The sequence below is a fragment of the Oncorhynchus keta genome, chromosome 36 (genome assembly GCF_023373465.1).
Source record: "Oncorhynchus keta strain PuntledgeMale-10-30-2019 chromosome 36, Oket_V2, whole genome shotgun sequence".
Classification (NCBI taxonomy): domain Eukaryota; kingdom Metazoa; phylum Chordata; class Actinopteri; order Salmoniformes; family Salmonidae; genus Oncorhynchus; species Oncorhynchus keta.
In genome coordinates this window covers 15250012-15272079 of record NC_068456.1, presented here as the reverse complement: position 1 = coordinate 15272079, position 22068 = coordinate 15250012, and positions in this window count along the sequence as shown.

Genomic DNA, 22068 nt, shown 5'->3' with positions numbered 1-22068 from the left:
CTAACCTTATTACAACATATAGGCCTATGGGCTAGGCTGCATGAGGTGTGATACTAACCTTATTACAACATATAGGCCTATGGGCTAGGCTGCATGAGGTGTGATACGAACCTTATTACAACATATAGGCCTATGGGCTAGGCTACATGAGGTGTGATACTAACCTTATTAAAACATATAGGCCTATGGGCTAGGCTACATGAGGTGTGATACTAACCTTATTAAAACATATAGGCCTATGGGCTAGGCTGCATGAGGTGTGATACTAACCTTATTAAAACATATAGGCCTATGGGCTAGGCTACATGAGGTGTGATACTAACCTATGGGCTAGGCTACATGAGGTGTGATACTAACCTTATTAAAACATATAGGCCTATGGGCTAGGCTACATGAGGTGTGATACTAACCTTATTAAAACATATAGGCCTATGGGCTAGGCTGCATGAGGTGTGATACTAACCTTATTAAAACATATAGGCCTATGGGCTAGGCTGCATGAGGTGTGATACTGACCTTATTAAAACATATAGGCCTATGGGCTAGGCTACATGAGGTGTGATACTAACCTTATTAAAACATATAGGCCTATGGGCTAGGCTGCATGAGGTGTGATACAAACCTCATTAAAACATATAGGCCTATGGGCTAGACTACATGAGGTGTGATACTAACCTTATTAAAACATATAGGCCTATGGGCTAGACTACATGAGGTGTGATACTAACCTTATTAAAACATATAGGCCTATGGGCTAGACTACATGAGGTGTGATACTAACCTTATTAAAACATATAGGCCTATGGGCTAGGCTACATGAGGTGTGATACTAACCTTATTAAAACATATAGGCCTATGGGCTAGGCTGCATGAGGTGTGATACGAACCTTATTACAACATATAGGCCTATGGGCTAGGCTACATGAGGTGTGATACTGACCTTATTAAAACATATAGGCCTATGGGCTAGACTAAATGAGGTGTGGTACAAACCTTATTAAAACATATAGGCCTAGGGGCTAAACTAAATGAGGTGTGGTACAAACCTTATTAAAACATATAGGCCTATGGGCTAGGCTACATGAGGTGTGATACAAACCTTATTACAACATATAGGCCTATGGGCTAGGCTGCATGAGGTGTGATACTAACCTTATTACAACATATAGGCCTATGGGCTAGGCTGCATGAGGTGTGATACTGACCTTATTACAACATATAGGCCTATGGGCTAGGCTACATGAGGTGTGATACAAACCTTATTAAAACATATAGGCCTATGGGCTAGGCTGCATGAGGTGTGATACTAACCTTATTACAACATATAGGCCTATGGGCTAGGCTGCATGAGGTGTGATACTAACCTTATTACAACATATAGGCCTATGGGCTAGGCTACATGAGGTGTGATACTAACCTTATTACAACATATAGGCCTATGGGCTAGGCTGCATGAGGTGTGATACTAACCTTATTAAAACATATAGGCCTATGGGCTAGGCTACATGAGGTGTGATACGAACCTTATTACAACATATAGGCCTATGGGCTAGGCTGCATGAGGTGTGATACTAACCTTATTAAAACATATAGGCCTATGGGCTAGGCTGCATGAGGTGTGATACGAACCTTATTACAACATATAGGCCTATGGGCTAGGCTACATGAGGTGTGATACTAACCTTATTAAAACATATAGGCCTATGGGCTAGGCTACATGAGGTGTGATACTAACCTTATTAAAACATATAGGCCTATGGGCTAGGCTGCATGAGGTGTGATACTAACCTTATTACAACATATAGGCCTATGGGCTAGGCTACATGAGGTGTGATACTAACCTTATTAAAACATATAGGCCTATGGGCTAGGCTACATGAGGTGTGATACTAACCTTATTAAAACATATAGGCCTATGGGCTAGGCTACATGAGGTGTGATACTAACCTTATTAAAACATATAGGCCTATGGGCTAGGCTACATGAGGTGTGATACTAACCTTATTAAAACATATAGGCCTATGGGCTAGGCTCCATGAGGTGTGATACTAACCTTATTAAAACATATAGGCCTATGGGCTAGGCTACATGAGGTGTGATACTAACCTTATTAAAACATATAGGCCTATGGGCTACGCTACATGAGGTGTGATACTAACCTTATTACAACATATAGGGCTTTGGGCTAGGCTACATGAGGTGTGATACTAACCTTATTACAACATATAGGCCTATGGGCTAGGCTACATGAGGTGTGATACTAACCTTATTAAAACATATAGGCCTATGGGCTAGGCTACATGAGGTGTGATACTAACCTTATTAAAACATATAGGCCTATGGGCTAGGCTGCATGAGGTGTGATACGAACCTTATTAAAACATATAGGCCTATGGGCTAGGCTACATGAGGTGTGATACTAACCTTATTACAACATATAGGCCTATGGGCTAGGCTACATGAGGTGTGATACTAACCTTATTACAACATATAGGCCTATGGGCTAGGCTACATGAGGTGTGATACTAACCTTATTACAACATATAGGCCTATGGGCTAGGCTACATGAGGTGTGATACTAACCTTATTACAACATATAGGCCTATGGGCTAGGCTACATGAGGTGTGATACTAACCTTATTACATCATATAGGCCTATGGGCTAGGCTACATGAGGTGTGATACTAACCTTATTACAACATATAGGCCTATGGGCTAGGCTGCATGAGGTGTGATACGAACCTTATTAAAACATATAGGCCTATGGGCTAGGCTACATGAGGTGTGATACTAACCTTATTAAAACATATAGGCCTATGGGCTAGGCTGCATGAGGTGTGATACAAACCTTATTAAAACATATAGGCCTATGGGCTAGGCTGCATGAGGTGTGATACTAACCTTATTACAACATATAGGCCTATGGGCTAGGCTGCATGAGGTGTGATACTAACCTTATTACAACATATAGGCCTATGGGCTAGGCTACATGAGGTGTGATACTGACCTTATTAAAACATATAGGCCTATGGGCTAGGCTACATGAGGTGTGATACTAACCTTATTAAAAGATATAGGCCTATGGGCTAGGCTACATGAGGTGTGATACTAACCTTATTAAAACATATAGGCCTATGGGCTAGGCTGCATGAGGTGTGATACTAACCTTATTAAAACGGCCTATGGGCTAGGCTACATGAGGTGTGATACTAACCTTATTACAACATATAGGCCTATGGGCTAGGCTACATGAGGTGTGCGACTGTGATTCAAAAAAGTCGCACAAAAAAGGCATTGTTTCTTAACGCTGGTTATAATTCACTAGTGATAATATATAATATTGTCTTTATATATACTAAATAATACATGTGTGACATTTGTTTCGATTTAGAATGGTCCATTATCATGCACCTGTATCGAAACAGGGGCAGTGGGAAATGTCATCTATGTTCTTAAGTAACGAATGGAGGACGCTTTTCCCTGTGTTTCCTTTTCATGTCAGGTAGGCTATACTCCTGTTGTAAAGAGAAGCAATGTGCTTAACATTAGGAAAGTTTAGAAATACATATAGTAGGCCTAGCCTATAGAAAGCTGATGGGATCCTCCTCTTTTTATTAACGGCCACCACTCTGTTTCTTCACTGCATAGCCTGTAGAAATGTTGCGCAACATGACCTTATGGGCTCTCATGAAGTGTTTGATTAGATTTTCGATGAAATTTGCATTGATGTCAGAGTGATTAGAGGGAAAATAGAGTGCTGAGTACCAGGCAGTTAGGATGTTTGGTAGGCTACTAATGACCATCAGCAGCATCAGAGCTTGGAGAAGCCTAATTACCGTGATGCCTTCATGACCGCCGGTGTGGCGGTAATACGGTCACCACAACAGCCCTACTCCCATCTCCACAGAGGAACTCTAGAAGTCTGTCAGAGTGACCATTGAGTTCTTGGTCACCTTCCTGACCAAGGCCTTTCTCCCCCATTTGCTCAGTTTGGTCGGGCCGCCAGCTCTAGGAAGAGTCTTGGTGGTTCCAAACTTCTTCCGTTTAAGAATGATGGAGGCCACTGTGTTCTTGGGGACCTTGAATGCTGCAGAAATGTTTTGGTACCCTTCTCCAGATCTGTGACTCAACACAATCCTGTCTCGGCACTCTACGGACAATTCCTTCGACATGGTTTTGTTCTGACATGCACTGTCAACTATGGGACCTTATATAGACAGGTGTGTGCCTTTCCAAATAATGTCAAATCAATTGAATTCACCACAGGTAGACTCCAATCAAGTTGTAGAAACATCTCAAGCATGATCAATAGAAACCGGATGAACCTGAGCTAAATTTCGATTTTCATAGCAAAGGGTCTGAATACTTATATAAATAAGTTATTTCTGTTTTTTTTTTTTAATACACCTGCAAACATTTCTTAAAACTTGTTTTTGCTTGGTCATTATGGGGTATTGTTTGTAGATTGCTGAGGGATTGTTTAAAAATATATATTTTAGTGTAAGGCTGTAACGTAACAAAATGTGAAAAACGTCTAGGGGTCTGAATACTATCCGAAGGCCCGTCAGGATCAGGTCATGTAGCAGAGCTCTAATGGTTGCACAGTCATGGGGATGGCAATCATTCACCTTCCACCTGTATTGTAAATCATCTATTGTATTTTACAGTATTGTACTGTACATATTGTCGTGGTCCTGTGTGATTTATTTAGTAAGATGATGGAGTGCATTGACTCACTTTGGATAAAAGCATCTTCTACGTAAATGGCAAAATTATGATTTTGCAGTACCGTATTGGCCAATGCAATTTTAGTAAAGCATTGTGACCCCCCTCCATCAAACATATCACAGCAACTTTAATTTGGATACATGTTTACTGTATAAATGCATTTGTTACATACAGTACATTTCTGATCTTGTCAATATCTGATTTTTTCAAATAGTAAAATTATAATAGTCATCAACAGCTCTGGTTGACTTAACAGGTCATTGGCTCAGATCACTTGACCGGGTACACTTGTGGGTGTACTGCTTCTTTATTTTAGTGCTGCCTTTGACCTTGTTGATCATGGTAGACTGTTGTGTCACGATGGATTTGATAACACCTCATTACAGTCCTATCTGGTCAACAGAAAGCAGTTTACATTCATAATTGGTGCATATTCTGAACCTCATACTATGGTGTCCCACAAGGAAACTGCCTAGGACCTCTCATACACTTGCTGTATACAAATAATCTCCCTCTGATGCTCTCCAATTCTATGGCAACCATGATTGCTGGCGATACCACTGTGAATGTTACATGTAATTCTCTAGAGCAGCTGAAAGAGGCTCTTGACGCAGAAATGATAACTATTTCAAATGGCATAATTCAAAACAAAGAAAACCAAGGCAATGCTAATATGTATGAAGAGAAGAAGGAATAAGCTACCCTCCTTACAGCTGGCAGGACACCAATAGAAGAGGTTTCAGAGACCAGGTTGTTAGGTGTGCTTCTAGCTAGACAACAGTCTCTCTTAGTCATCACACATTTCACAGCTCCACAACAAAATCATCGACACCTCCTGTATGCTCAGAAGGATTGCGAAATATATGCCAGAGCAAATTCTAAAAGAAATCTCATAAACTCTCATCCATAGTCAAATGAACTACTTTAGTAAAGCAAGTGTTGCTGACCTAAAGAGACTGCAGATAACATAAAATAACATAAACATAACATAAAATAAGGCAACCAATTACATAATTGTCATGGACATTTTTCATAAAATGCAACACTCTGAAAGACCAACCACTGTATATAATAAACTGGGTATGGACAAACACTCTCATAACACACAGAGCACACAAGGCCACCTATAAACCCCCAAAACATTTTAATTAGAACTGGGCAAAATAGCTTATAGTTTCAGAGCAATAAAGTCCTGGAACTCCTTGCCAGAAAGTAAAAAACAAAACAATAGTACAAGTTGGGCTACAGTGGGGCTAAGAGGTTATTGTAATGTTGTATTTAAGTTCATATGTGCGCATGAGGTATTGGTGGAGGGGGGATGGGATATTTGTTGTGTGTCTTTGTTTTGTGTTTTAGTGCTTTTACTTTGCTTTGGTTGTTTTTCACATTTCTGTATGTTTTTTTTTTTTTACATTTCTTAACCCTTGGAAGACTAGCCCTTGGACTGAAAGAGATCCTGATGAAATCAAATAAAAAAATCTGATCATAATAGTAGGCTACATTACAGTACATATCATACTTCATAAGATCATACTTTACAAAATATGTAGGAGACAGGTTGACCGAACAGTTAAATTATTATCAATAAGAGCAATGTGAACAATCGCTTTAGATGAACTTGTATTGCAACATGACATTTCTAGATGTAACAGGTTTGATGAAAAAGTGACTTCATGATTGTGTGTGATGTAGGCTACTGAGTCAATTGAAAATGTGCTTTACGTTTTTAAACAACTGCCTTTTTAATGATCTGTTCAGAGTTTTGTACTAAATGTTGTGAAGATTCTAACATATACATGTGAAAATTTAACTGAAGTGGTTTAAAAAAAAACGGTAAGCAATTACTGGGCCTGCCAGATCCATCACTGGACGAAAGGCACCTGGTGGGGTAAAAGTCTGAGAGCATCACTTTTCATTATAGAACCATTAGGCTATACCAGTAAAGAGGTGCAAGCCTTGCTCTGTCACTGATGATTATTTTGTGTGCAATCAATGGTTATGCGCATCTCTCTATCTCTCAGTCAGAGAAAGAGAGATGGAACCCCCAAACAAGAGCCTGACAAAAACAAGGTGCCAGCGTAACCCCTTTTCCTTGGACATTTGGAAACCTTTGCAAGAAGAAGAATGAGAAGGGGAAGGAGAAGGAGAAGAAGGAGGAAGAGAAGGAGAAGAAGGATGAGGAAGAGAAGGAGAAGGAGGGAGAATAGAAGGGGGAGGAGAAGGAGAAGGAGAAGAAGGAGGAAGAGAAGGAGAAGAAGGAGAAGAAGGATGAGGAAGAGAAGGAGAAGGAGAAGGAGAAGGAGAAGGAGAAGGAGAAGGAGAAGGAGAAGGAGAAGGAGGAAGAGAAGGAGAAGGAGAAGGAGGGGGAAGAGAAGGGGGAGGAGAAGGAGAAGGAGAAGGAGAAGAAGGAGGAAGAGAAGGAGAAGAAGGAGAAGAAGGATGAGGAGAAGGAGAAGGAGAAGGAGAAGGAGAAGGAGAAGGAGAAGGAGAAGGAGAAGGAGAGAGGAGAAGGAGGAGGAAGAGAAGGAGAAGAGGATGAGGAAGAGAAGAAGGAGGGGGAAGAGAAGGGGGAGGAGAAGAGGAGGAGGAAGGAGGAAGAGAAGGAGAAGAAGGAGAAGAAGGATGAGGAAGAGAAGAGAAGGAGAAGGAGAAGGAGAAGGAGAAGGAGAAGGAGAAGGAGGAGGAAGAGAAGGAGAAGAAGGATGAGGAAGAGAAGGAGAAGGAGGGGGAAGAGAAGGGGGAGGAGAAGGAGAAGAAGGAGGAGGAAGAGAAGGAGGAGGAGGAGGAGGAGGAGGAGAAGGAGAAGGAGAAGGAGGCGGAAGATAATGAGAAGGGGAGGGAGGAGGAGGAAGAGGAGGAAGAGAAGGAGAAGAAGGATAAGAAGGAGGAGAAGGATAAGAAGGAGGAGGAAGAGAAGGAGGAGGATAAGAAGGAGGAGGAAGAGAAGGAGGAGGATAAGAAGGAGGAGGAAGAGAAGGAGAAGGAGAAGGAGAAAAGAAAAGACATGAAAAGAAAATGAGACACAAAAAGACAAAACAAAAGATAGCTCTTTCATTTCCTGTTTTTTGCTGCTTTTCTCCATTTCAACAAACAAATTAATGCCCACTCTGAGTGTGTCCGTTGGGCCGCAATCTGTTGGAGCTCTTTGATGTCCTCATCCCAGCCTCCTCTGAAGTCCTGTGCATGGAGTTCCTTTAACAAAGGGAATAAAAAAGAATAATAAAGAAAGACATTTAGCCTCGCTTTTTTCCAAAGAGACTTACAGTCATTCCTGTGGACACTCAGCCTACAGCTCTTCCCATTCTCTCCCTCTCCTGGCGTCATTCTCTGTGAGCTCACTCAGGACTCTCTCTTATTCTCTGTCTCTCACTCTCATTCTCTGTCGCTCACTCACCTACTCTCTCTCTCTCTCTCTCTCTCTCTCTCATTCTCTGTCGCTCTCTCTCTCTCTCTCTCTCTCTCTCTCTCTCTCTCTCTCTCTCTCTCTCTCTCTCTCTCTCTCTCTCTCTCTCTCTCTCTCTCTCTCTCTCTCTCCAGACACACATTGGAAGGTAATGAGAGGAGAACTTAATGAACCAACAGGTAAATAGATATTTAGTTGGATATTGTGTTTATGTATCCCCGTAGCTTCATACAAAGTCATAACAACAATTATTTGTCTTTTTCTGTCTTCAGGAGCCAAACTATCTGCGTCAGGCTCTGAAACAGGTCGAAAAAAAACATGAAAAAGTAGAATTGAGGTCCTCGCTGTCAACTTATTAACTCCGTGGTACTTTTGTTGTAAAATCATGCATTGACGCCACTGCAAAAATGTTGCAAATGTTTGCGTGTATCTCAAATTAGGATTCAGCCATTAGAAAGATGCCCTGTCACGATTGCTTTCATGAGAGGTCTACATTAACACCTTGTAAGTACAGTACAGTAATCCCTGTCTGTGTGATATTTGCCTCTCTATCTGCTCTATCACTGCCCCCTATCGTAGAGGTACACACATGCCTCGTTTGAGGTGTGTGTTTCCTGTCTTGTAAAGCCGGTCTTATTTTGTACACTTGACCTTCTGGCACTTTCTACGGTTATGAGCGATAGAGACAACAAACAAAGGCAGCAGCGATCGCTATCTCCCAGATCATTACGCAACGCAGCGAGCTGCCGGAACAGAAATAGCCAAAGGGCAAGGTGGACAGGCCCTCGCATAAGCTCATCTTTCACTGAGCCCATACACCTGTGAGTTGAGCCACACACAGGCATGCATGCAGACACACACACACACACACACACACACACACACACACACACACACACACACACACACACACACACACACACACACACACACACACACACACACACACACACACACACACACACACACACACACACACACACACACACACACACACACACCAGTGAGGGACCAGGAATCTGAAGCAAATGGGGCAAGTTGATTCCTGTAGGTAGTAAAGCTGTTTATTCAGAACATGGTCAATGCTCAGAGGGCTCAAACACACCCACATACAGAAACGAAGGCATATGAATATGCACAATCGCACAGACGTCCCATGGAGACATCCATATAGCCCATATTGCCACTACAAGGTCGGGAGTGAAAACCATACTACTGTGTATCCATAAACACGTAACATATTTACCCATCACCATGATTTGGATATCATTGTTTTTTAGGGTTTAAGTGGAACATTTATGGTTGGCCCTCTCAACCATCAAAGACCTCTTAATACCACAGCACCATCAGCCTAAAATAAAGAAGAGCTGTTTTTCTAACTAGTATCTCCAGTTTCATCCCGCAGGGTTCCTCTATGAAATTAAAATAAAGTGAATGAGTTTCCCTTTGAAGGCCAGACAGATAGAAAGAGACAGTATGAGAAAGAGAAAGGGAGAGGGGAAAAGGAGGAGAGGAGCTGGGGGGCAAGCAATGGGAGCGCAATTAAAAGTGTACACACTGGTGAAATCTCTGTGCTTTAAAGCCCGGGTTGCCGGCCCTCTTTTGGGATCTCATCAGACTAGGGGCTGCTTTTTGAAGATGCTTTTTGGTAGGATTCTTTAACAGGGGGGGCTTATACTACATACTAGGAGTTACTGGACTCCTAGATCTCTCCCTCGCTCTCTCTCTCTCTCTCTCCCTCGCTCTCTCGTTCTATCTTCCCCTCTCTGTTGGTCCCCCCCTCTCTCTCTCTCTCTCTCTCTCTGTCTCTCTCTCTCTCTCTCTCTCTCTCTCTCTCTCTCTCTCTCTCTCTCTCTCTCTCTCTCTCTCTCTCTCTCTCCTCTCTCCTCTCTCCCCTCTCTCTCTCTCTCTCTCCCTCTTTCTCTTCCCCTCTCTCTCTCTCTCCTCGCTCTCTCTTCTCTCTTCTCTCTCTCTCTCTCTCTCTCTCTCTCTCTCTCTCTCTCTCTCTCTCTCTCTCTCTCTCTCTCTCTCTCTCTCTCTCTCTCTCTCTCTCTCTCTCTCTCTCTCTCTCTCTCTCTCTCTCTCTCTCCCCCTCTCTCTCTCTCTCTCTCTCTCTCTCTCTCTCTCTCTCTCCCTCTCTCTCTCTCTCTCTCTCTTCTCTCTCTCTCTCTCTCTCTCTCTCTCTCTCTCTCTCTCTCTCTCTCTCTCTCTCTCTCTCTCTCTCTCTCTCTCCCTCTCTCTCTCTCCTCTCTCTCTCTCTCTCTCTCTCTCTCTCTCTCTCCCTCTCTCTCTCTCTCTCTCCCTCTCTCTCTCTCTCTCTCTCTCTCTCTCTCTCTCTCTCTCTCTCTCTCTCTCTCTCTCTCTCTCTCTCTCTCTCTCTCTCTCTCCCCTCTCTCTCTATTCCTCTTTCTCTTTCTCTTTCTCTTTCTCTTTCTCTTTCTCTTTCTCTTTCTCTTTCTCTTTCTCCTGGTTTAACACACATTCTCACCTCTCCATCGCTTTCCTTTCTCGTTCTGCTAAGCATTGGCTGAAGATAAGTTGGAGTGGATGGACAGGCATTGGCACAATGTAGAGATTATCCTACACATGCTTAGTGTGCGCGTGTGAGTGTGTGTGTGTGTGTGCTCCTCTCCTCTCCTTGCAGAGTCCATAATGTAGGGTGATGGATCACAGATCTGACGTGTCTAATTGCATCCCTTTCTTACTCCTCTGTAAAGACAGCTGTTCTGAGGGCAATCACACACACACTCCTGTGTCAAACCCTCCGTATCCGCCCCACACACACCATTTCAGTCTCAAACACAGCCAGTGTGTGTGTGTGTGTGTGCGTGCGTGTGTGCGTGTGTGTGTGTGTATCTATGCTACGCCTGTGCATCTGTGGTTTGTGTCACTGTGTTTGAGTACACATGTTTGTCCACAAAGAAATAATGTAAAGAACATATGCTGTACACAGTATCTGTACATTTATCTCCATAATGAACTAATTCCATCATCTGAAACATCAAAGATGGTCACAGACTACTGGGCTACTATGTTGCTGTAAGAGGTATGAAAGAACACCTCAACAGTCCATTATGGTTTCAGAAATGATCATTTATTCATCCATGGTGAAATGTGGCCACGGAGCTTCATCACAAGGCCCTTCAGAGTGTCTTCTCTGGCTAATTACCGGGTCAAAAAAGCAATTTGTACCATCCAGGAACGGCCCCTCTTCCACACACACCTCACACATTATGCAAACACACCAGCTGCCGACAACACCTCCCCAACAGGCTGGCGACCGGGTGAGAGAAAGGGGGATGAGAAAAAGGAAAAGCAGCCATAATGAATGCATTTCGTGTGTATCTGATTTATTTAGTTACAAACCTGAAGGGAAAAGTGAACCTGAAGTTTTGCTCTGGGCAAACAAGCAACTTTACAGCAAACCTGTTTCCTACTGGTAAGAATGTTGCCATTTTAGCCAGCTTTGTTTGAGATGTGTCTGACTCAGTCGTGGTATTCCAGATATACATCTTGGTAGAAGGGGTAGTTCTATTGGTATGTTACACATTTAGAACAAAGTTGATTTAGGTTCATATGAAATAAATATAAGTATAAATATAAATATAATTTTCAAATGAAATACCTGGGAACTGATAGGGTTAAAAATATAGAAGAGATGAAGGAGAAAGGATAGATCTCGTTTGTCTGTCTGTCTGTCTGTCTGTCTGTCTGTCTGTCTGTCTGTCTGTCTGTCTGTCTGTCTGTCTGTCTGTCTGTCTGTCTGTCTGTCTGTCTGTGTCTCTGTCCGTCCGTCCGTCTCCCTCCGTCTGTCTGTGTATGTGTGTCTGGTCTAAACATGTCAGGAGGGTAAGACAACCTACCAGGGAGGGAAATAGAAACCATTCATGGAAATGAAACATAGCCACTTGCAAGTATCCTTGATGTATTCCCACCTCCCTTACATTTCTGCTGTAGATGTGTGCTGTGGCAAGAGAAGGGAGAGAGGAGGATGAGTAGCGTCTCTGGGACAGCCAGAAATTGAATGGCTATCCATGTCCTGAGGATGTCGGGAAATTTTCACAAAACCGACCACTAGGGGCAACAGTGAGCGCTATTAACATCAAGTAAACTTTGGTTTTGCTAGGGTGTTTTGTATGGGTGTAATCCTGGATCAGAAGGGCACGTGTTCGATACGAGACAGATAAAATAAAAAAATACTTAACACTTACTGTAACCATTTCGAATGAGTGCCTAAACGGAATGTTTTAACCCAAAGCTTAACACTTAGCTTAACAATAACTTCTATATTTGACGTTTGGAGAAATGGAATGATACAGAGTAGCAGAATCAACAAAAACACAACACACACGCTCACACACACACGCTCACACGCTCACACACACACACACACACACACACACACACACACACACACACACACACACACACACACACACACACACACACACACACACACACACACACACACACACACACACACACACACACACACACACACACACACACACACACACACACACACACACACACACACACACACACACACACACACACACACACACACACACAGCAGGGCTCTGGGGTTGGTTGGCTGGCTGTTGACAGTTTGCGTGCTCTTTTCAGCCTGTGCATGGTGTAGGGGACAGGCCAATGCTTTCAGAAGCATGTCAACTGGACGCATTAAAATACCCCCTCTTCATGAAAAATGCAGCCGTGGGATGGGAAAGCTGTATCTATAATTGATGTAAATGAGGAGCTCTCCCAAGACAGCCCGTGTCTGTGTCTGTGTGTGTGTGTGTTGGGAGGGGGTCAGGGTGGAAACAAGGGCCAGAGGGGAGATATAGCAGAGCTTGGGTCACTTCCTGTACCATCATGCACCTGGGCCTGGTGCTGCCTATGCAAAAAGACAGAATCATTATAGGCTTACATATAATGTGGTCCAAATTAAACAATGATGAGGTTAAAGAGTAGCCTGTCAGCTTTAATTTGAGGGTAGTTTCATCCATATATTGTGAACCATTTAGAAATTACAGCACTTTTTGTACATACTGTGGTCCCGCCATTTTAGGGGACCAAATGTATTGGGACAAATTCACTTACAGTGAGCTCCAAAAGTATTGGGACAAATTCACTTACAGTGAGCTCCAAATGTATTGGGACAAATTCACTTACAGTGAGCTCCAAATGTATTGGGACAAATTCACTTACAGTGAGCTCCAAAGGTATTGGGACAAATTCACTTACAGTGAGCTCCAAAGGTATTGGGACAAATTCACTTACAGTGAGCTCCAAATGTATTGGGACAAATTCACTTACAGTGAGCTCCAAATGTATTGGGACAAATTCACTTACAGTGAGCTCCAAATGTATTGGGACAAATTCACTTACAGTGAGCTCCAAAGGTATTGGGACAAATTCACTTACAGTGAGCTCCAACGGTATTGAGACAAATTCACTTACAGTGAGCTCCAAAGGTATTGGGACAAATTAACTTACAGTGAGCTCCAACGGTATTGAGACAAATTCACTTACAGTGAGCTCCAAAGGTATTGGGACAAATTCACTTACAGTGAGCTCCAAAGGTATTGGGACAAATTCAGTCACAGTGAGCTCCAACGGTATTGGGACAAATTCACTTACAGTGAGCTCCAAATGTATTGGGACAAATTCACTTACAGTGAGCTCCAAATGTATTGGGACAAATTAACTTACAGTGAGCTCCAAAGGTATTGGGACAAATTCACTTACAATGAGCTCCAAAGGTATTGGGACAAATTCACTTACAGTGAGCTCCAAATGTATTGGGACAAATTCACTTACAGTGAGCTCCAAAAGTATTGGGACAAATTCACTTACAGTGAGCTCCAAATGTATTGGGACAAATTCACTTACAGTGAGCTCCAAATGTATTGGGACAAATTCACTTACAGTGAGCTCCAAAGGTATTGGGACAAATTCACTTACAGTGAGCTCCAAAGGTATTGGGACAAATTCACTTACAGTGAGCTCCAAAGGTATTGAGACAAATTCACTTACAGTGAGCTCCAAAGGTATTGGGACAAATTCACTTACAGTGAGCTCCAAAAGTATTGGGACAAATTCACTTACAGTGAGCTCCAACGGTATTGAGACAAATTCACTTACAGTGAGCTCCAAAGGTATTGGGACAAATTCACTTACAGTGAGCTCCAAATGTATTGGGACAAATTCACTTACAGTGAGCTCCAAAGGTATTGGGACAAATTCACTTACAGTGAGCTCCAAAGGTATTGGGACAAATTCACTTACAGTGAGCTCCAACGGTATTGAGACAAATTCACTTACAGTGAGCTCCAAAGGTATTGGGACAAATTCACTTACAGTGAGCTCCAAATGTATTGGGACAAATTCACTTACAGTGAGCTCCAAAGGTATTGGGACAAATTCACTTACAGTGAGCTCCAAAGGTATTGGGACAAATTCACTTACAGTGAGCTCCAAATGTATTGGGACAAATTCACTTACAGTGAGCTCCAAATGTATTGGGACAAATTCACTTACAGTGAGCTCCAAAGGTATTGGGACAAATTCACTTACAATGAGCTCCAAAGGTATTGGGACAAATTCACTTCCAGTGAGCTCCAAAGGTATTGAGACAAATTCACTTACAGTGAGCTCCAAAAGTATTGGGACAAATTCACTTACAGTGAGCTCCAAATGTATTGGGACAAATTCCCTTACAGTGAGCTCCAAATGTATTGGGACAAATTCACTTACAGTGAGCTCCAAATGTATTGGGACAAATTCACTTACAGTGAGCTCCAAATGTATTGGGACAAATTCACTTACAGTGAGCTCAAAGGTATTGCGACAAATTCACTTACAGTGAGCTCCAAAGGTATTGGGACAAATTGACTTACAGTGAGCTCCAACGGTATTGGGACAAATTCACTTACAGTGAGCTCCAACGGTATTGAGACAAATTCACTTACAGTGAGCTCCAAAGGTATTGGGACAAATTCACTTACAGTGAGCTCCATAGGTATTGGGACAAATTCACTTACAGTGAGCTCCAACGGTATTGGGACAAATTCACTTACAGTGAGCTCCAAATGTATTGAGACAAATTCACTTACAGTGAGCTCCAAATGTATTGGGACAAATTCACTTACAGTGAGCTCAAAAGGTATTGAGACAAATTCACTTACAGTGAGCTCCAAAGGTATTGGGACAAATTCACTTACAGTGAGCTCCAAAGGTATTGGGACAAATTCACTCACAGTGAGCTCCAACGGTATTGAGACAAATTCACTTACAGTGAGCTCCAAATGGTATTGGGACAAATTCACTTACAGTGAGCTCCAAATGTATTGGGACAAATTCACTTACAGTGAGCTCAAAAGGTATTGAGACAAATTCACTTACAGTGAGCTCCAAAAGTATTGGGACAAATTGACTTACAGTGAGCTCCAACGGTGTATTGAGTCAAATTCACTTACAGTGAGCTCCAAAGGTATTGGGACAAATTCACTTACAGTGAGCTCCAAAAGTATTGGTACAAATTCACTTACAGTGAGCTCCAACGGTATTGAGACAAATTCACTTACAGTGAGCTCCAAAGGTATTGGGACAAATTCACTTACAGTGAGCTCCAAATGTATTGAGACAAATTCACTTACAGTGAGCTCCAAAGGTATTGGGACAAATTCACTTACAGTGAGCTCCAACGGTATTGAGACAAATTCACTTACAGTGAGCTCCAAAGGTATTGGGACAAATTCACTTACAGTGAGCTCCAAAGGTATTGGGACAAATTCACTTACAGTGAGCTCCAACGGTATTGAGACAAATTCACTTACAGTGAGCTCCAAAGGTATTGGGACAAATTCACTTATAGTGAGCTCCAAATGTATTGGGACAAATTCACTTACAGTGAGCTCCAAATGTATTGGGACAAATTCACTTACAGTGAGCTCCAAATGTATTGGGACAAATTCACTTACAGTGAGCTCCAAAGGTATTGAGACAAATTCACTTACAGTGAGCTCCAAAGGTATTGGGACAAATTCACTTACAGTGAGCTCCAAAGGTATTGGGACAAATTCACTTACAGTGAGCTCCAAATGTATTGGGACAAATTCACTTACAGTGAGCTCCAAATGTATTGGGACAAATTCACTTACAGTGAGCTCCAAATGTATTGGGACAAATTCACTTACAGTGAGCTCCAAAGGTATTGAGACAAATTCACTTACAGTGAGCTCCAATGGTATTGAGACAAATTCACTTACAGTGAGCTCCAAAGGTATTGGGACAAATTCACTTACAGTGAGCTCCAAAGGTATTGGGACAAATTCACTTACAGTGAGCTCCAAATGTATTGGGACAAATTCACTTACAGTGAGCTCCAAATGTATTGGGACAAATTCACTTACAGTGAGCTCCAAAGGTATTGGGACAAATTCACTTACAGTGAGCTCCAACGGTATTGAGACAAATTCACTTACAGTGAGCTCCAAAGGTATTGGGACAAATTCACTTACAGTGAGCTCCAACGGTATTGGGACAAATTCACTTACAGTGAGCTCCAAATGTATTGGGACAAATTCACTTACAGTGAGCTCCAAATGTATTGGGACAAATTCACTTACAGTGAGCTCCAAAGGTATTGGGACAAATTCACTTACAGTGAGCTCCAAAGGTATTGGGACAAATTCACTTACAGTGAGCTCCAAAGGTATTGAGACAAATTCACTTACAGTGAGCTCCAAAGGTATTGGGACAAATTCACTTACAGTGAGCTCCAAAGGTATTGGGACAAATTCACTTACAGTGAGCTCCAAAGGTATTGGGACAAATTCACTTACAGTGAGCTCCAAAAGTATTGGGACAAATTCACTTACAGTGAGCTCCAAATGTATTGGGACAAATTCACTTACAGTGAGCTCCAAATGTATTGGGACAAATTCACTTACAGTGAGCTCCAAAGGTATTGCGACAAATTCACTTACAGTGAGCTCCAAAGGTATTGGGACAAATTCACTTACAGTGAGCTCCAACGGTATTGAGTCAAATTCACTTACAGTGAGCTCCAAAGGTATTGGGACAAATTCACTTACAGTGAGCTCCAAAAGTATTGGTACAAATTCACTTACAGTGAGCTCCAACGGTATTGAGACAAATTCACTTACAGTGAGCTCCAAAGGTATTGGGACAAATTCACTTACAGTGAGCTCCAAATGTATTGAGACAAATTCACTTACAGTGAGCTCCAAAGGTATTGGGACAAATTCACTTACAGTGAGCTCCAACGGTATTGAGACAAATTCACTTACAGTGAGCTCCAAAGGTATTGGGACAAATTCATTTACAGTGAGCTCCAAAGGTATTGGGACAAATTCACTTACAGTGAGCTCCAAATGGTATTGAGACAAATTCACTTACAGTGAGCTCCAAAGGTATTGGGACAAATTCACTTATAGTGAGCTCCAAATGTATTGGGACAAATTCACTTACAGTGAGCTCCAAATGTATTGGGACAAATTCACTTACAGTGAGCTCCAAAGGTATTGGGACAAATTCACTTACAGTGAGCTCCAAATGTATTGGGACAAATTCACTTACAGTGAGCTCCAAATGTATTGGGACAAATTCACTTACAGTGAGCTCCAAATGTATTGGGACAAATTCACTTACAGTGAGCTCCAAATGTATTGGGACAAATTCACTTACAGTGAGCTCCAAAGGTATTGAGACAAATTCACTTACAGTGAGCTCCAAAGGTATTGAGACAAATTCACTTACAGTGAGCTCCAAAGGTATTGGGACAAATTCACTTACAGTGAGCTCCAAAGGTATTGGGACAAATTCACTTACAGTGAGCTCCAAAGGTATTGGGACAAATTCACTTACAGTGAGCTCCAAAGGTATTGGGACAAATTCACTTACAGTGAGCTCCAACGGTATTGGGACAAATTCACTTACAGTGAGCTCCAAATGTATTGGGACAAATTCACTTACAGTGAGCTCCAAATGTATTGGGACAAATTCACTTACAGTGAGCTCCAAAGGTATTGGGACAAATTCACTTACAATGAGCTCCAAAGGTATTAGGACAAATTCACTTACAGTGAGCTCCAAAGGTATTGGGACAAATTCACTTACAGTGAGCTCCAAATGTATTGGGACAAATTCACTTACAGTGAGCTCCAAATGTATTGGGACAAATTCACTTACAGTGAGCTCCAAAGGTATTGGGACAAATTCACTTACAGTGAGCTCCAAATGTATTGGGACAAATTCACTTACAGTGAGCTCCAAAAGTATTGGGACAAATTCACTTACAGTGAGCTCCAAATGTATTGGGACAAATTCACTTACAGTGAGCTCCAAATGTATTGAGACAAATTCACTTACAGTGAGCTCCAAAGGTATTGAGACAAATTCACTTACAGTGAGCTCCAAAGGTATTGGGACAAATTCACTTACAGTGAGCTCCAAAGGTATTGGGACAAATTCACTTACAGTGAGCTCCAACGGTATTGAGACAAATTCACTTACAGTGAGCTCCAAAGGTATTGGGACAAATTCACTTACAGTGAGCTCCAACGGTATTGGGACAAATTCACTTACAGTGAGCTCCAAATGTATTGGGACAAATTCACTTACAGTGAGCTCCAAATGTATTGGGACAAATTCACTTACAGTGAGCTCCAAAGGTATTGGGACAAATTCACTTACAGTGAGCTCCAAAGGTATTGGGACAAATTCACTTACAGTGAGCTCCAAAGGTATTGGGACAAATTCACTTACAGTGAGCTCCAAAGGTATTGAGACAAATTCACTTACAGTGAGCTCCAAATGTATTGGGACAAATTCACTTACAGTGAGCTCCAAAAGTATTGGGACAAATTCACTTACAGTGAGCTCCAAAGGTATTGGGACAAATTCACTTACAGTGAGCTCCAAATGTATTGTGACAAATTCACTTACAGTGAGCTCCAAAGGTATTGAGACAAATTCACTTACAGTGAGCTCCAAAGGTATTGGGACAAATTCACTTACAGTGAGCTCCAAAGGTATTGGGACAAATTCACTTACAGTGAGCTCCAAGTGTATTGGGACAAATTCACTTACAGTGAGCTCCAAAGGTATTGAGACAAATTCACTTACAGTGAGCTCCAAATGTATTGGGACAAATTCACTTACAGTGAGCTCCAAAAGTATTGGGACAAATTCACTTACAGTGAGCTCCAACGGTATTGGGACAAATTCACTTACAGTGAGCTCCAACGGTATTGGGACAAATTCACTTACAGTGAGCTCCAAAGGTATTGAGACACTGACACCTTTTTTTTGTTTTGGCTCTGCACTCCAGCAAAGTTACAGAGGCATAAATATCATACTCCCAAAAAATGCTGTCCTCTCCTGTTATTGTAATGGTGAGAGGTTAGCATGTCTTGGGGTTATGATATTTGTGTGTCTAACGTTCTCACTCATCATTATTCATGATTGATTCAGGACTATTTGTAATCATGGTAGAATCCACATGAATGTAGAAGTGTTTAGAAACATATGCTATTCTTATTTATAATACAAGTGACTCCAAAATGACACAATACATGTTCTACATTAATTTCTATTGGGCACAAAATAATCTGAAACACAACCAAACAAACAGCAAATGCATCCAACACATTTCTAGAGTCACATGCTTGATGTAATCATTGTGCGCCCGGAATATGGGACTAAATACTCAACTTTTGACTACTTTCAGTGAATTTATCCCCTAAAATGGCAGGACTATGCACAAAAAGTATTGTAATTCCTAAACATTTCACCAGATATGGATGAAAATACCCTCAAATTAAAGCTGACAGTCTGCACTTCAACCTCACTGTCATTGTATCCTTATGACTCCAAAGTGATGGAGTGCAGAGCATTGAGGAGAGAGAGAGAGAGAGAGAGAGAGAGAGAGAGAGAGAGAGAGAGAGAGAGAGAGAGAGAGAGAGAGAGAGAGAGAGAGAGAGAGAGATAGCGAGAGACAGAGAGAGACAGAGAGAGAGACAGAGAGACAGAGAGACAGACAGACAGACAGACAGACAGACAGACAGACAGACAGACAGACAGACAGACAGACAGACATTTTCATCTTGACAGACAAATTTAAATCCTTCTTATTGACCTGTATGAATTGATAACATGCCGGTGCTTCAATAATGGATGCAATTCCCTTTCGGTTTAAATGTCTGTCAAGTAGATATTTCAGTTGACTGGCCTCAAAGCAGGATGAATATTTCACAAAACTTAACCACGACCTGGCTCCTTCCACATCAACATGTCTGACATGCAAATGAACAGGACTATCACGGGCTTAGAGAACAAGTGGGGTAAAACAGCACGCTCTTCCTCATGATCCTTGTCCTTTTTCACACTCATTCCCTCGCCCTAAAGCTCTAATGCAGGCCCTATTTTACATGATGTTGACCGTATACCAGTAATAACACAGGAAATACGTCAATTCAGTCAATTGAATTCAAGTAAGGTTTATTTCCTGTAAGGGTGGCTGAGGTTCTGAATGAATTCTGTTGTAGCCCATAATGTCCTTGTTGGAATCTATGTCATTGCTTTTTTTCTTTGGCAGATGCAATTTTATAGCATATAAATTCCACCTGAGAATAAGTTGACGACTGAGCGACACTGATTCACCCTCGAACCTTACACTTGCTTTTAAGACTATGATGTGTCACCATTTCCCTCCTCTTAAGAACAAAGGTCCAACCCAGTAATCACCCAGACCTTACCAAGGCCTCTCCTGGGCCAAATCTATTGGCCATTGTTTCCCTGCGTTGACCTTGTGAAAAACCCAGACCTAAGCTGTAAATAGTTAGCGCTCCTGTGCTCCCCTGCTCCCCTGCTCTCCTACCTCTCCCTCTCTACCTTCAAGGTCATTATCGGATTTAGGCAAAACGAAAAACACGTCCATTCTCTTTCCCCTCGTTTTCTTTTCCCCGCTCTCCTTTTTCTTCCTTCTGTTGAATGGCAAACCCCTATTCACGCCTCTACTGAAGTCTGATTTCAACCACCCTTCACAAAGCCCTGCCAAATTCCTGCAGGCAAATAGTCAGGAAACATTTGCCATCAATTCCTCACCTTGTGGTGTGTAGCTTTTTGTTGTCCTTGTTTAACTGTGTAAAATAATATATTATTGAATGGGTTACGAAGGAGGAGGGTGGGGAAGGAGGGATGGTGAAGTACAGGGGGAGGCCAAGGCTCTCTTTGCCCGAGGACCCTTCGATCAATATCATTGGTCAATAACTTCTTTATTACTACAGTATTACTACAAGCTAAATAATTTAAAAGTTAAAGCAGATTTTTTTCTGTGGGGCAAAAATAGTGTTCAAATATTGAACTGTGTGCCAACTAAGTGCAAGGTCCTGTCACATAAAAGCCAAATAACTGTTTAGCTATTCAAACAGATGATGTTTAAACATGCTTCAACACTCTGTGCTCAAATTTGGGAGCACTCTGTGGCCATATCATCTTTCTACTCTTATTTTATATTCCAAGTGTCAAATATGTTTGCATGTTTATTGACTTGAAATCACAAATCAATATGGTATAAAACAACTTTAAACTACACACTGAACCGTGAGAGATGATAGATAGGACCCAATGTAAAGCCTGGAGAAATACTAGTGGCTTCAGACAGGGACTGTCATGAGCGATGTGAGCGAGTCCCTTGAGCCAGACAGTCAAGGTATTTTACAACTCAGTCCGTGCAGTCAGCCGCGTATACCCTATCCCCCATCCTCGCCACAGCCCGCCCGCTGAAGGACAAAACAGAGCAATAAATATGGATGCAAAACAAAAAATAATATTATAATAATACATAAAAAAGCACCGCCATCTTTACACAGCCAGCAGCATGGAAGTGGTGCTTTACAGCCTCTTGT